The 14,734-nt window shown below is 44.9% G+C and overlaps 1 protein-coding gene and 1 pseudogene across 4 annotated transcripts in view; both read left to right on the top strand.

Moving 5' to 3' along the window:
* The first annotated feature begins 205 nt into the window (after positions 1-205).
* Positions 206-486, top strand: LOC100763770 (annotated as a pseudogene).
* A 7,580-nt stretch (positions 487-8,066) lies between these two features.
* The window catches only part of Evi5 (ecotropic viral integration site 5), a 130,929-nt gene continuing 124,261 nt past the window's right edge, over positions 8,067-14,734 (top strand). For 3 of the 4 annotated variants that reach the window (XM_035447450.1, XM_035447449.1, XM_027425920.2), the window contains exon 1: positions 8,067-8,201. The gene's annotated coding sequence lies outside the window, so the exon portion shown is untranslated. The remainder of the gene's footprint in view (positions 8,202-14,734) is intronic. The other variant, XM_027425921.2, reaches the window with a different exon arrangement.

The raw sequence follows: 14,734 nt of genomic DNA, 5'->3' as shown, positions 1-14,734 counted from the left end.
CCTAGTATAACACATTAAAAATATTTGATCTAGCAGTAGTGGCACATGCCTTTAATCCCAGCACTTGGGAGGCAGAGACAGGCAGATCTCTGTTAAATTCAAGGCCAGTTGGTTTCAAAGCAAGTTTCAGGACAGCCAGGGCTGTTACACAGTTAGAAACCCTGTTTCAAAAAGTGAAAAAAAAAAAAAGGTGCTCAGTGCTGCTATGGTTTCTAGCCGGGTGATGGTGAGCGCCTCTGGCCCGGCCAGCAAGGCCCCCGAAGTTCTAGACAACGTGGAGACTTGCTCCCACTGTCTACCGCTTCGTCACTGATAGGAACGACTTCAGAAGGAACTTGATCCTCAATTTGGGACTGTTTGCTGCGGGAGTTTGGCTGGCCAGGAACTTGAGTGACATTGATTTGTTGGCACCTCAGCCAGGGGTGTAGCCAAATAATGGAAATCCTGTGTACTCCAACTTCCCAAAGACAGCTTACTGTCTGTGACCACAAGATACTGCCCCATGGAGCTGAAGTGGATTTCCTCTCCTTGCCTGAACCTCCACCCCTGGCTATTCCCCAGCCTGGCTTAAATGTTACTGCTGCACAGTTCTGTGTGCAGTTCCCAAGTTACTGCAGAGGGTGATCTTTGCCCATGTCCTGAGGACTAGTAATGGTTCTTAAAAAATATTTCAAATAAAACCTGCACACAAAGAAAAAAATAAAGTGAAAAAAAATTGATAGGGGTTGGGGAAGTAGCTCAGTTCATAGAGAGCTTGCAAAGGACATAAAAGGCCTTGGGTTTGATCCCCAGGACTGCATAAACTGGGTGTAGCAGCACAGACTTGGGATCCTAGCATTCGAGAAGTAGAGGCAGGAGTAGCAGAAGTTTAACATCATCCTTAGCTACATAGTGAGTTAAGACCAGCCTAAATAAAATACATAAGACTGTGTTTCAAAAATCAAAACAGTAAGCATTGCAGCTCTGAGGGGAAAGGTACCCTGGGAGTTGGAAGCCAAGAAATACCACAAAGTCACCCTGTACAACAAATGTCACACAAGATTGAAAAACCCAAAATAAATAAATAAATAAATAAATAAATAAATAAATAAATAAAATAAGTAAAGGATGGGTTAATGAGCCATTAAAAGGTTGTTGGGAAGTTTACAGCATTGAAGAAAGAAAGGCACAGCTGGCTGGAACCAGAAAGCTTGTGCTGTTTTGCTTCTTGCTTCTCTAAGAATAGCTGGAACCTCTGGGTTTATTCACATCCTTAGCTTTTCCTAATGAGAGGACAAGGACTTTCAGGGTAAGAATCTTCCAGGCTTATTCACTAGAACCAACTGAGGTGGACAAGGAGTTAAGGTTCTGTGTGAGGCAACTGCACCGGCTGTAATCATGCAGAAGGGAGCTAGACAGATGAAATAGAGCGACTCTTTCAGGTGGGGTACTCCTCTTCTGTATCGCCCCACTGCATTAATCTCCATATTGACAACACACACACTTTTATCCATTTATTTCTTGAACTTGTCTTTTAAAAAATATTTGTTATTTGTGTGAGCTTTGTGTTTTTGTCTGAGTGTATATTTGTGTATTATGTGACTGCAGGAGCCTGTGGAGGCCCCAAAAAGGTGTCAGAGTCCCTGGAACTGGGGTTACAGGTGGTTGTAACACACCATATTCGGGCTGGGAAGCATATAGCCTGGTCCTGTGCAAGAGCAGTGTTTTCAACCACCTCAACGTCTCTCCAGCCCCTTACATTTGTCTTTAATATCAAAATATTATTTTCTTATATGAGTGTAAACACAGGTACCACATTTTAATAACTCCAAATGACACAGGTTTTATAGTCAAGGGAGACCCAAACTTGCATTTGTGTTTTCTTTTACTGTAAGTTGTGACTATGGGTCATCACAGTTCTTTCTTTCTTTCTTTCTTTCTTTCTTTCTTTCTTTCTTTCTTTCTTTCTCTCTCTCTCTCTCTCTCTCTCTCCCTCCCTCCCTCCCTCCCTCCCTCCTTCCTTCCTTCCTTCCTTCCTTCTTTTCTTTATTTTTTTCCTTGGTTTCTCTGTGGCTTTGGAGGCTGTCCTGGAACTAGCTCTTGTAGACCAGGCTGGTCTGGAACTCACAGAGATCTGCCTGCCTCTGCCTCCTGAGTGCTACTGCCCAGCCCCAGTTTTCTCACCTTAAAAAATTATTTATGGGTATGAGTGTTTTTTCTGCAGGCATGTCTGTGCATTATGTGCACGCCTGCTACCACAAGAGGCTAAAAGAGAGTGTCTGGTGTTCCCCAGGACTGAAGTTACAGGAGGCTGGGAGGTGCCATGTTGCTGGGATTGAATCTGGGAGTTCTGAAAGAGCAGTCAGTGCTTGTAACCGCTGAGCCATCCACCACTACAGCACAACCTCTTCAGTGTGTCTAGCAATGACTATTTTGTGTGAACGTTTGTAATATTATTACAGAGCTGAAAATTTAGTCACTTATTGCCCTTCCTCTTAGGAAAGTGTTTGGCACAGTTAAACACCATACACACACACACACACATACACACAAATACACACACACATACATACATACATACATACATACTTACATACATACATAAATTAACAAGTTTATTGGTGTTATTCACCGAGGAACATGGCTAACTCAAAGATAGATAAGACATCAGAACTTCCCTCCTCACACACACAGACCTTTACAGGTATCGTCAACATCAAAAAGCCCTACCTCAGTAAATAGCTTCTGTCTCAAGTCGTTTCAGGATGGGTCACATGGGCACTGGTGAAAATGGTGAGCCTCTCAAACCTCCTCCTTCTGGGGGATGGGGTATTAGAGGGAGAGAGGCAGAGAAATACAGGCAAAGACACACAGAGACAGGGAGAGACAACACAGAGATATGCAGAGACAGACACAGAGAGAGACAGAGACACACAGAGACAGAGAGATAAGTTAATTTTTTTCTGAAGTTAAAGTCCAGGCTGAGAGTACCAAATTAGAGAAGCCTCAAGCCAGCGCCTCAAAATTGGCATCTCAGACTTGATCATTCTGACTCAGTCAAGGAAGAAAGGAGGGGAGAGAAAGGGAGGCAGGGAGGGAAGAGAAGAAAGCACATCTGTTAGGATGCCTACATCCCCAAAGGCTTTGCTTTGACTTTTCCCCATTCTCCACATTCCTAACTTCCCTTAAAGTTACTACTACCTATCAAGTGCAGGCTGGAGCTGAAAAGGGTGTTAAATGGGTGGAGCCCAGTACGAACATCGATGTAAACACTCCCTATGAGTCAGCTGTAAATTCAATTAAAATCTCCAGTCTCTGTTTTCCAGGCTCATCATGGTTACTACCAAAATGACTGCTGCTTTTAGAAACCCCGATAGGAGGCAGGTAAATGTCTAAAACCGGGGTTTGATTTTTTTTTTCTTTTTACTATGGTGCTTATAAAAAAGCAATCATTGCAGCAGGGAATTTCAGTTTTTACTGAATTAGGATTTGTGTACCTCGATTGATCTTTAAAGCACAGTAGCAGTTAGTGAATATGTCTTCAGTTTTATTTTAAGAATATTATCTCATGGTACTGTGGACATTCACATAGCAACCAGGAGTTATATTAAGTGGTGGGTTTAATTCCACACCTTCTAGAGAGATGTTTTAACAATTAGCTTTTGTTTTTCAATAGTTTCTTTCCCTGCTGTTATTGGCTGCTGCTATTGATCTTGTTTATAAACAGAGGCCTACTTTGTCTATGTAGGCTTCTAAGTTTTCACATGGAGATACAGATTAGCCAGGGAAAATGGTTACCATAACATTTACTCACAAATTCTAGTTGGTGGCAATGTTGACAGTTGTTTCTTTCCTTAGTGGCTCCTTGTGCTTAAGAATACAGGCCATCACTGAGCATTGGTGGTGCATGCCTTTAGTCCCAGCACTTACTCGGGAGACAAAGGCAGGCTGATCTCTGTGATTTCAAGGCCAGCCTGCTCTACAGAGTGAGTTCCAGGACAGCCAGGCTACATAGAGAAACCTGAGAGAGAGAGAGAGAGAGAGAGAGAGAGAGAGAGAGAGAGAGAGAGGTGTTTGCCTAAACTAATAAGGAAGAGGGTGATTGAAAATTTTCCCAACCATCAGCTTCAGGCTTCACATGGACCCACTCACATGCCCACACCCATGTGAACAGTCATAGACACAGGCATACAAACCACATAGACGGACAGATGCAGAGAGAGAGAGGCAGAGAGACTCTGGAGCCACAGGCTCAGTCTCCACCAATGTTATGTGTCTCCCTCCACACAAGGGTCAAGAGACGGCAGCAAGAGTGTGTGCTGTCAGCCTGTTCTTCCTAGGGTGATGCTTGTGTCTTACTGTCAGTGGATGTGATGAAGGTAAAGTGGTGAGGCTGAAGCCATTTTTAGAACCCCAGTAAGTGGAGAGGCTCCAGCTTTTTGCCATGAGTATCTTAGATTCCCATTGTGGTAAGTAGAGAGAGAGCCTAAGGAGGTGTGCTGTAACTGTTTCAGGTTTTTTTGTTTTTGTTTTTGTTTTTTGTTTTGTTTTGTTTTGTTTTGAGACAGGGTTTCTCTGTGGCTTTGGAGGCTGTCCTGGAACTAGCTCTGTAGACAAGGCTGGTCTCGAACTCACAGAGATCCACCTGGAGTGCTGGGATTAAAGGCGTGTACTACCACCGTCCAGCCTTCATTTTTTTCCCAAAGCAAACAGTTTTGACCGTTATCTGGGACTCTCAGTGGAGTTGTCTTCCTCTTCCTCCTGGAATAGTGCCACCAATGTAACTTCTGACAGACGGCAGGCAATGTTCTCTGACTCTGGGCTCCCGGCCACAGGTGCCGTTACTGCACTTGGAATGTGTGAGTGTGACTGAGAAGCTGAAACTGTTGAGATATAAGCGTGGATAGTGGCTCTCACGGCCCCCGAATTAGACAGTGTAATCCTAGAATAGACATGAGCGCCCTGCTTTTCTGAGGGTGCTCAGATGCCTCATGCTCAGGGTGACAGTGGTGGTGTTCACGGGTGGATTTGACCTGGCCGGTGAGTTCTGCCTCTGTACCTGGGGTGGCTTGACCTCTCTGAAGAATGCCTCCCTTGTTTTCTTTTGGTGATCGATGGGGCTCATGTGGCTGACTTGAACACCTTTGGCAGTCAGTGTTATGGTTTTCTGTGACTTAACCCTTGGCAGGTTAGAGGAGTTTCCTTCCTAGATAGTGACCTAAATCCATGCTAAGAGAACTTGGAATTGCTAACTGAATTGACTAAATAAACTGGCCTCTGAAGAAAGTGCTGCTGCTCACTGGCACACTTCCTCTGTCTCTTTCATGAGAGGGTCTAGACCAGAGTCTCAACTCTAGAGTGTAAGCAGCAGATAAACAGCAGAGTGGCATGAGCAGAGGCGGTGTCAGAGTAGAACTCACACAGTGGCATATCACTTATGAAAGTGCCTGAGCACCATGAGTGTTAGAATTAACAATTAAAGTGGGGCATTGAAGTGTAAGCTCTTTTAGGAAATAAACTGACACACTTGGGGCAAGTGAAAGAAAGGCATAAGCCAGGGATGATGCTGGAGGGCCAAGGTAACGGCCCTCCTCAGGAATAGTATTTTGAGATCAGTATTTCAAAATAATTACATCATAACATGCTGACCACAATAAGCTCTCCCTCTAGCTCTGCTATCATTGCTTTCACTACATTTAGTTTTGCCTTTTCTGAAATTTTGCATACTTGGAATTTATATACTATGTACCCTGTTGTCATTCATTTAAAAGTTGGTAATTCACATGCTTAAAAATGGGAAAAGTACTATTTTAAGCCTTTTGGGTATTAAAAAAAAAAGTCATCTTCCCATCTCTGGAGATGCTTCATTGTTAATTATCCCATCTTCTACTTTTGAAACAACCAGTGTTAATAGTTTCACGGTGTCCACAGTTACAGCTTTTTTTTTTTTTTTTTTTTTTGAGATAGGGTTTCTCTGTGTTTAGCCTTGGCTGTCCTGCAACTTGCTATGTAGACCAGACTGGCCTCAAACTCACAGAGATCTGCTTGCCTCTGCTTCCTGAGTGCTGGGATTAAATGTGTGCACCACCATAGCCTGGTATGTCCTTCAGTGGGAGGTTTGCATACTCTGTTTTACATATTACCCAAAGACTCTTATGACATCCCAGCTCAAAGAATTTAAAGTTCATTTTTTAATAATAATTAGCATTCCTTTTTAAGTTCTGACTCCAGATGTCAAAGTGTGACATTTACCTATGATGTCAGTACATTTAAGCCACATGTGGTTCAAGTTCTCAAACCTATGATTCTAGAATTCACCGAACAAATATGAAAATATGACTACAAATCAAGTAAAATTAACCCTCCTGGCCTTATGGAGCCAGATGTTTAGTAGTAGAATCAAACATCCCCAGAAGAGTCCTATAATTACAATTTCCTGGAAGGTGACAGGACTAACATAGGGGCAGTCAAAGGGCTCGCCTCAGACCTAGAGAACAAGGTCTAGGTAAGATGAGGGCAAGAAGAACTTCTCAGGCAACAGAAGTCTGAGGAAGCTGTCAGGAGGGAGAAATTGCTCAGAGTAAAGAGGTCAGTTATGGCTAGAGAAGGTGGGCAGAGCAGAGAGGAGAGATGCTTGGCACTGAAGGGCTTGGTTAGGAGGTTTTGTCTGAGGGAGTGGGACGCTATGCAGGGACAACGTCACACGACATAGTACTCTGAACAAGCATTCTTTCTGTGTTGTGAGGAGATTTAGAGGAGGGTAGGAGGGATATGGATAAATTAGGTCAGTGTCTTTAAAGAGTCTACCGGCAGGAGAGAGTAAGTTTGAGCAGGGTGGTTGGTGATGGGAGGACATAGGACTTAAGGAAACCAGTAGATAAAAGCAACAGGATCTACAAATAAATTAGAGAAGTAGATTATAAAAAATGTTTCATTTTGTTATGCAAGATGCATTAAGTTACAATGAAGTTGTTAAAATTGACTTTAATAACATAACAAAGTTATGCAAAAAATTGCCTCAGACCATTTTGAAATTTTCAAAGTTTTTAGCTGGGTGGAGGACATGGTTTTACTTCCCATTTCTTAGTTCCTAGTCTTGTTGAAAGATATTCTTTTCTAGAAGTGCTTATGATAGTGGAACCTTTTCTGGGTAGGTCTTACAAATACAAATTTAAGAAAACCAGGGTATCAGATTAGTAGACAATTTTGGAGTTTTTTTTTTTTTTTTTGGACTGCATGGTGATAGTTACTATAATTTCGATCACTTCTAAGTGTGTGACAAAGATTTACATTGCCTCTATTATTTTTTCTTGCCTGCTTTTCTTGAGACAGGACCCGAATGAATAGGCTATTTTGTCCTGAACTAAGTACTTTCCTTCTAAGAATTTCTTCGTTGGTGCTGGATAATTTGCTCACCTTCTGCCCTCTGTCGGACTCCGAATAAACCCCACGGTGTCCAAAGGATTGGTGAGGACCCGTTTAACCTCGTCAAGTGCCATCCTTCTGAGTAACGTTTCTGAGAGTTGAACTCGGGGCAGCCTTGGGAAGGCTGCGCGTCCAACCTGCGCGCCCCAGGCCTGGAAGCCCGCAGCCAGGCTCGGGGTGCTCGCCCGGGGTGGGGGTGGGGTGTCTCCAGGCAGGGGGTGTGTCTTCTGCTGCCCCGACGGGCACCGGGCGGGCGGTTCTGGCGACTGTGGATGTCAGCACTTTGCAGGGCCGAGGGCAGGGTGCTTGGGAAGAGGGGCGGAGGACAGACAGGGATCTCCCCGCCTCCGCTGCCTGCGGCCCAATCCCTTCCTTCGGTTTCTGCTTCTGCTTCGCCAACCGGCCGGGGCTCCAACCTGCTCGAACCCATTATGCCGTAGAGGCCTGGCCGGGGCTCTTTAAGGCCCTCGCCGCGCCTGCGCCCTGGGCTTTCCTGAAGCGGCCCGGCCGAAGCCGGGCGGAGCTGGCGGGCGCGCGGGCGCGGGGGCTGCGGTGCGGGCTTCGCTGGAGTCGCGGGCGGGCGAGCGTCCGGCTGAGGGTCGCGGGGCGGCGAGCGGCCCGAGGTCCCGAGCTCCGGAGCGGGAGGCGCGCGCCGGGGAGCGCGGCGGGGACGCGGCTCGCTCGGGCCGAGGCGCTGGGAGGCGGCGGCGGCGCGGCGGGCGGCGGCGCGCGGCGAAGCGGCCGCCGGCTGGATGGGAAGTTCATGTTGACGGCGACGTCCACCGCAGGTTTCCAAGGTGAGCGGCGCCGCGCCAGGCCGGGCTGCGGCGGGGATGGAGGGAAGGAGGGGTGGTGAGCGCGGCGCCGCCGCCCCGCCCTGGGCCGCTGCCGAACTTGCGGCGCGAGCCCGCCGGGGCCTGCGTTCCCCGCGCTCGCCTGGCCCGGGCGGCCTCGGTCGTCGGTGCGCCCGCGCTGCGGCCCGGGAGTCGCCTCCGTAACTTGGAAAGTTGGTGTCTGTTTTTGGCCTCCGGCTTGTGCGCGTGGCCGCGGCGGCTGCGGACAGGTGATGGATGGGCACGCCAGGTGAGTCGCGGTGAGCCGCGGGCGAGCCCCAGGTGAGCCGCGCCGCTTCCGGCACTCGGATCGCGGTGGTGGCGACGGCGGTGTCTGCGCTGGTTTCCCTGACCTGAGGTCATCCAGGGGGGCGTCCTTGGCGCAGGAGGGCTAAGCAGAACTTTTGGACCGGCGAACCGGTTGCCTCGCTTTCCTCCTATTTTGAAAAGCTGGAGGGGGTTTTAGGGAGCAGCAAGCGGTTTTCTCGGAGCTGCGGTGGAGAAGAATCTCCTTTTCTCCGCCGAGAGAGTGAGTTCCAGAGCTTCCCGAAGGAAGTCAGGAGAGAGGAACACGAGCTGTTGGTAGTTTTTACATCTTCGGCTTGGGGTTTTGTTTCCAAATTTTATTAGTTAAAAATTCCTTGGCGTTTCGGGAATTTGCATTCTGTGGGACAAATAGGAAAATGCTCGCCTTTCTCTGGGAAGTTTCTGTCAGGGAAATAGTAGAAAATGTATTCAAGTGTGTTGGCAGAAAAAGATCACAGTCCTAAGTTTGCAGGTGGCGAGGTTTAAGTGAAACAGCACACACCAAGAAGAAATAGACATTACAGATTGGGGTATATTCCTCGGAGGAGTGGAATTTTTTATTTTATTTATTTATTTGTGAATGTATTTGGTTTTGTTTCTGGATGAGAGTCTTGCTGTGTGGCCCAATTGTTGACAAATTCCTGCCTCCTACCTCCTTGCAGGGTATTGCCACTCTTTCTGGTAGATACTGTTTTGTTTTTAGGTTTCTGACTTTAGGTGCTATCGGGCCTTTTCCAAGGCGGTTGTACCCATTAGTACTCAGTAAAACTCCAGTTAGTCCAGTACTCAATGATGACGCTTATCTTTTTTTTTTTTTTTTTTTGAGACAGGTTTTCTCTGTGGCTTTGGAGGCTGTCCTGGAACTCATTCTGTAGACCAGGCTGGTCTCGAACTCACAGAGATCCACCTGCCTTTGCCTCCCGAGAGCTGGGATCAAAGGTGTGCACCACCAACGCCTGGCAGACACATCATTTTTTTAAAAAAAATTGTGCGACTTGCGTGGTGGTACAGTACTTTATCAGTGTGTAGCCTTATTTTACATTTTTTTGTGGTGATCGAGGTTAAAATTTTATTGGCCATTTTTGTATTTTGTGAAGTGCCTCTTTTATGTATTATGCTTTTATCTTTTTTTCATGATCTCTTTATTTTCCACTGTTTTGTGTGTTGCCGGGGACAGAACCTACTGTCCTTGCATGAGCAACTGTGTTAACTTTCCAAGGTTTCTTTTATCAGTGGTCTGAAAATATCTGCAGAATGTCAGAAATAAACAACTCAGGAGTCTTAAAGTTTCTTTTACTGAACTTACTTAGGTACTCTAGGCTGCCACTGTTCTGAGCTCTTGATACACATTAGCTCATTTAGTTTTTAAGTTTTAAATTACATGCCATTTTTGAGTAGCTGAACACTATCCAAGTGAGAAGCCAATTACTCCTTTGTCTGGGATATCTAGGCTGTACACAGACGTTAGTCAGTAACCCTTGGGGTCATCTGGTCAGCCACTTTGGCATTCCACCGCCTGTGTTCAAGTGTCTCTTATTTTACTTAGTAATGGCACCAAGTGCAAGAGTTACTTCACCCTTGAATGTGCTGAAAGTGGAGCTGCAAAATGCTTCTTTGAAAACGTGAATGAATGTTCTTGACTTAATAATAAAAACAGAGTAGTGATGTTGCTAAGATCTACTTAAGAACAATCTTCAATCTGTAAAACGAGAGAAAGGATGAAGGAGTCTTGATAGTTGTGCAGTCTTGCTTCTGCCTGCACGGCCACATTGTGATGAGTGGCGGTGAGCAGGTGCCGTGAGAATATCTGGATGTCCACCGGAGTCTTGGAATGTGTCTCCTGTGGGTGAGGGTAGCTGATATGTCTGTCTGGCTGCCGGTGTTATGAAAGCTGGGCAGAGGAAATGGGCAGAGGGTGGTTGCTGTTTGCTACAGACACCTGGCTTTCAGCCTTCAGCCTCACTCTACTTGAGTTTGGAGTCACTCCAGGTCAGTGTTTCCAGGAATAAATGATGAGAGAATGGGAATGGGAACCTAGAAAGTCTTACCTGTACCCTTACACAGACTCAATGTCTTAACCTCTTCAGCACTGTTCTTTAGTCTTTTGGGCTTTTGTGAATGGCCCGGATTAGTTGCTTCTTGACACATGTTCCCGTTTGTAAGCTTGTGGTTGGTTCAGCTTCTTCCCCCCTGTCAGTCGCTACTTCATCTATGCCTTGTTTTCGAGGATGCACTGTCTATATCAGAGGATTTTTTAAAAATTATTTTATTTTTTATGTATGTTACAGTTTTGCCTGCATGTGTATGCCTGTATAAGGGTGTCAGGAACTTGAGTTATAGATAGTTGTAAGATGCCATGTGGGTGCTGGGAATTGAACCCAGGACCTCTGGGAGAGCAGACAGTGCTCTTAACCTCTGAGCCATCTCTCCAGCCCCTATATCGGAGGATGTTAACGATGGTTTTTATTAAGCTTTCTTTTCTTTGTCTGGTTTGCTTCCTCCAGGTTAACTTTCAACTTGGTATTACAACTTGTTTAGTAGTGAGTTTCAAGACTGGCTGGCAGTTCCTTGTTTTTCTATTTGTAGTTAAGAGAGAGCAGGAGACAGCTAGTTGGAAAAACCCGAGTTTATAAACAGGGCTTCCTAATGTCCAGGTTTACCCTATCTAACCTTGGGCACTGGTTCTCAGCATTGGCTCTACATTAGAGTCTCATGGAGAGCTTTAAAAAAAAGTTCTTGTCATCTCTAGACTGAATACATCAGCATCTCTAGGAATAGGACCCATGCAGTAGTATTTCTAAAACTTGATGTTATGATAGTATTAATAGTATTAAGCCTGGTGTGTGGCACAGGCATTTAATCTTAGCATTTGGGAAGCAGAAGCAGGCAGGTCTGAGGTCCAGGACAGCTTGGTCTACAGAGAGAGTTCCAAGACAGCCAAGGCTACATAGAAAAACCTTGTCTCAAAAACAAAACAAAACAAAAACAACTCAAATAAATAATATAAAAATAAACTTACAGTATTAAGTACAGTTTGATTTCACCATGGCCCTGACACAGAATCAGAGCATGGTGGGAATTTATTTGTGCACCTTTATTCTGTGTACCTGTTCTCTGTGCAGTGGCAGGTGCTGCTTTGATTTCTAGTTCAGACATCTGGACTTTTTATTTTTTATTTTTATTTTTATTTATTTATTTATTTATTTATTTATTTTTGGTTTTTCGAGACAGGGTTTCTCTGTGGCTTTGAAGGCAGTCCTGGAACTAGTTCTTGTAGACCAGGCTGGTCTCGAACTCACAGAGATCCACTTGCCTCTGCCTCCCGAGTGCTGGGATTAAAGGCATGTGCCACCAACACCCGGCTTTATTTTTATTGCTTTGCTTTGTTTTTCCTGACAGTTTCTCAGTAATAGCCCTGACTGTCCTGGAACTTGATCTGTAGACCAGGCTGGCTTTGACCTCACAGAGATCTGCCTGCCTCTTGCCTCCTGACTCCCAAGTGCTGGAATTAAAGGGTACACCCAGCATCATCTGCACTTTTTAATTAAATTATTATTAGAGTTTGTATATATGTACATAGGCATGCATGCCATGGTGTGTGTGCATGCGTTCATGTGGTGTTGTGTTGTGGACTACTACTTTTGCATGGGTTCTGGGGCTTGAACTCAGGCTGCCAGGCTTGCATGGGACATGTTTACCATTGAGCCTGCATCAGTGGTTTTTTTTTTTGTTTGTTTGTTTGTTTGTTTGTTTTTCAAGACAGGGTTTCTCTGTGTAGCCCCGACTGTCCCGAAACTAGTTATGTAGACCAGGTTGGTCTCCCAACTCACAGAGATCTGCTTACCTCTGCCTCCCGAGTGCTGGGACTAAAGGCATGCTTGACCACTCCCTGGCTTGACTCTATCCTAGTCTTTTGAGACAGACTTACTGAATCTGGAGCTGGCCAGTCTGCTAGGCTGGTCAGCAAACCCCAAAGGCTCCTCCTGTCTCCTCTCCAGTGCCAGGATTATAGGATTATAGGTCTGTGCTGCTTTGTGCCTGCTTTTTACATGGGAGATGAGGATTTGAAATCAGCTCCCCATGAGGTGTCTCACCAACCCCAGCAAAACTAAAACATCCGAGTGTCAGTAGTGTTTTCATGAAGAAGCAAAGTAGGTTGTGTGTTCAGTGTGCATTTTAACTTTAACTCAAATAGATTGTCATCTCATGTGCTTCACACATTTTTATCATTTTATGTTTCTTTAAACAGTTTTACCAAGCTAGGGTGCTAGGAGGGGGGTGACCTACATTTTTGATCAATGGTCTGGTCTCTCAGATTCTTTGTCTTGTTTTGTTTGAGACAGACTCATGTAGCCCAGGCTGACCTTAAACTCCTGATCCTCTTGTCTTCATCTTTTGCTACTGAGATTACAGGCTTTTGTCACCAAGACTTCTCATGTTCTTTTTAGAAGTGCTCATTGCTCCAGAATCTTACATTGTCAGCAATGGAAATTATTTTAAAGATAAGTCAGCCTAATACACTATTTTGTGCTTTCTCTTTAGCACTTGTTCATCCTAAATGTGGAAAAATCAGGTAAGAGAATGAGAAATGTTGGATACCTGGAAGCCAGTAAATATTTGTATGTATAAATCATTGAATAAGTAATAGATTTTGTATATTTGTAATATATAATATTAAAACTGTTATAATATTATTGAAAAATTAGGATGGTTTTGACATTTCAGCTAATTATACTTAAAGGAAAGGACTGTGATAGGGTGAGGTAGTTCTTAAAATGTTTTATCTAGAAAATGACCCTCCCCCAGTTGTAGGGGAGGGGCATTGGGCCTTGCCCATGCTAATGTTCTATTACAGAGTTGTACCTCCAGACTTGCTTTTAAATTTCACACCAGGAAAGTAGGAAACTGTTGTTAAAGTTAAGACAGGTCTTTGTTGTTTATTCATAGTTATAGGTGAGCTGACACCACCCATTAGAGAGCTTCTGTGTTAAGTTTCTAATAGTCTGGCTGTTGTTTGCCCCGTCCTTATTTCCCCTCCCGTCCTGTTTCTTTTCATGCTTTGAGGGGTATTTCCTCCTAAGATAGAATTATTTTTATCTTTTTTTTTTTTTTTTTTTTTTTTTTTGAGACAGGGTTTCCCTGTGACTTTGGAGGCTGTCCTGGAACTAGCTCTTGTAGACCAGGCTGGTCTCCAACTCACAGAGATCCGCCTGCCTCTGCCTCCCGAGTGCTGGGATTAAAGGCGTGCGCCCACCAAGGCCCGGCTTATTTTTATCTTTTTAAAAATAATTATCTGGATTAGACATATATTTTTGTTCTTTTTGTTTCTAAGGTCATTTATTTATTTATTTATTTATTTAGTGTTCTGCCTGAAGGACAGAAGAGGGCACCAGATCTCATTGTAGATGCTTGTGAGCCACCATGTGGTTGCTGGGAATTGAACACGTGTCCTCTGGAAGAGCTGCCAGTGCTCTTAACCACTGAAGCCATCTCTTCAGCCCCCACGGTTTAATTTTTGAGGTGGGCTTTCTCATGTAGTTCTGGCTGGCCTCAGATTTGGTATGTAGCCAAAACTGACTTTGGTTTCCTGTTTTTCTTGCCTCTACCTCCCAAGTGGTAGGAGAGGATTATGCGTGTGCATCTTTGTGTCCAGTTCTCTCTCTGAGATAGGGTCTCTCTGTGTAGTCTTGACTCTCCTGTATCGGCCAAACTGGTCTGGAATGCAGAGATCTTCCTTCCTCCCAAGTACACCAGGACACCTGGACAGCTTTTACTTTAAAACACATCAGATGGGTCAATGAGATGGCTCAGCAGGTGCCTGCTGTCTTGATCCTAGGAACCTACATGGGAGAAGGAGAAAACTGACTTTTGCTGGCTGTCTTCTGACTTCCATGTGCTTGCCATGATAGGCATGTGCACTGTGTGTATCTACACACACTAAAACAATCCACCCAATATTTATTTATTTATTTAGGTTTGTGACAGGGTCTCACTGTGGAGTCTGGACTGGCCTAGCCTGGAACATGCTGTGTAGATCAGGCTGGCCTTGAATTCAGAGATCTTGCCTGTTTCTGTGCTAGGATTAGTGTGCATCACCATGCCTAACCATGTGACAGATTTTTTTTTAATGGTCAGAGTTTTCACTCTGTAGTTCCTGATAAAGTGGAAATAGTATGTATAATGTTTCTTTT

The sequence above is a fragment of the Cricetulus griseus genome, chromosome 7 (assembly GCF_003668045.3).
Source record: "Cricetulus griseus strain 17A/GY chromosome 7, alternate assembly CriGri-PICRH-1.0, whole genome shotgun sequence".
Lineage (NCBI taxonomy): Eukaryota > Metazoa > Chordata > Mammalia > Rodentia > Cricetidae > Cricetulus > Cricetulus griseus.
Note: the sequence above shows the minus strand (reverse complement) of the source record. Positions and strands in the feature narration are given on the sequence as shown.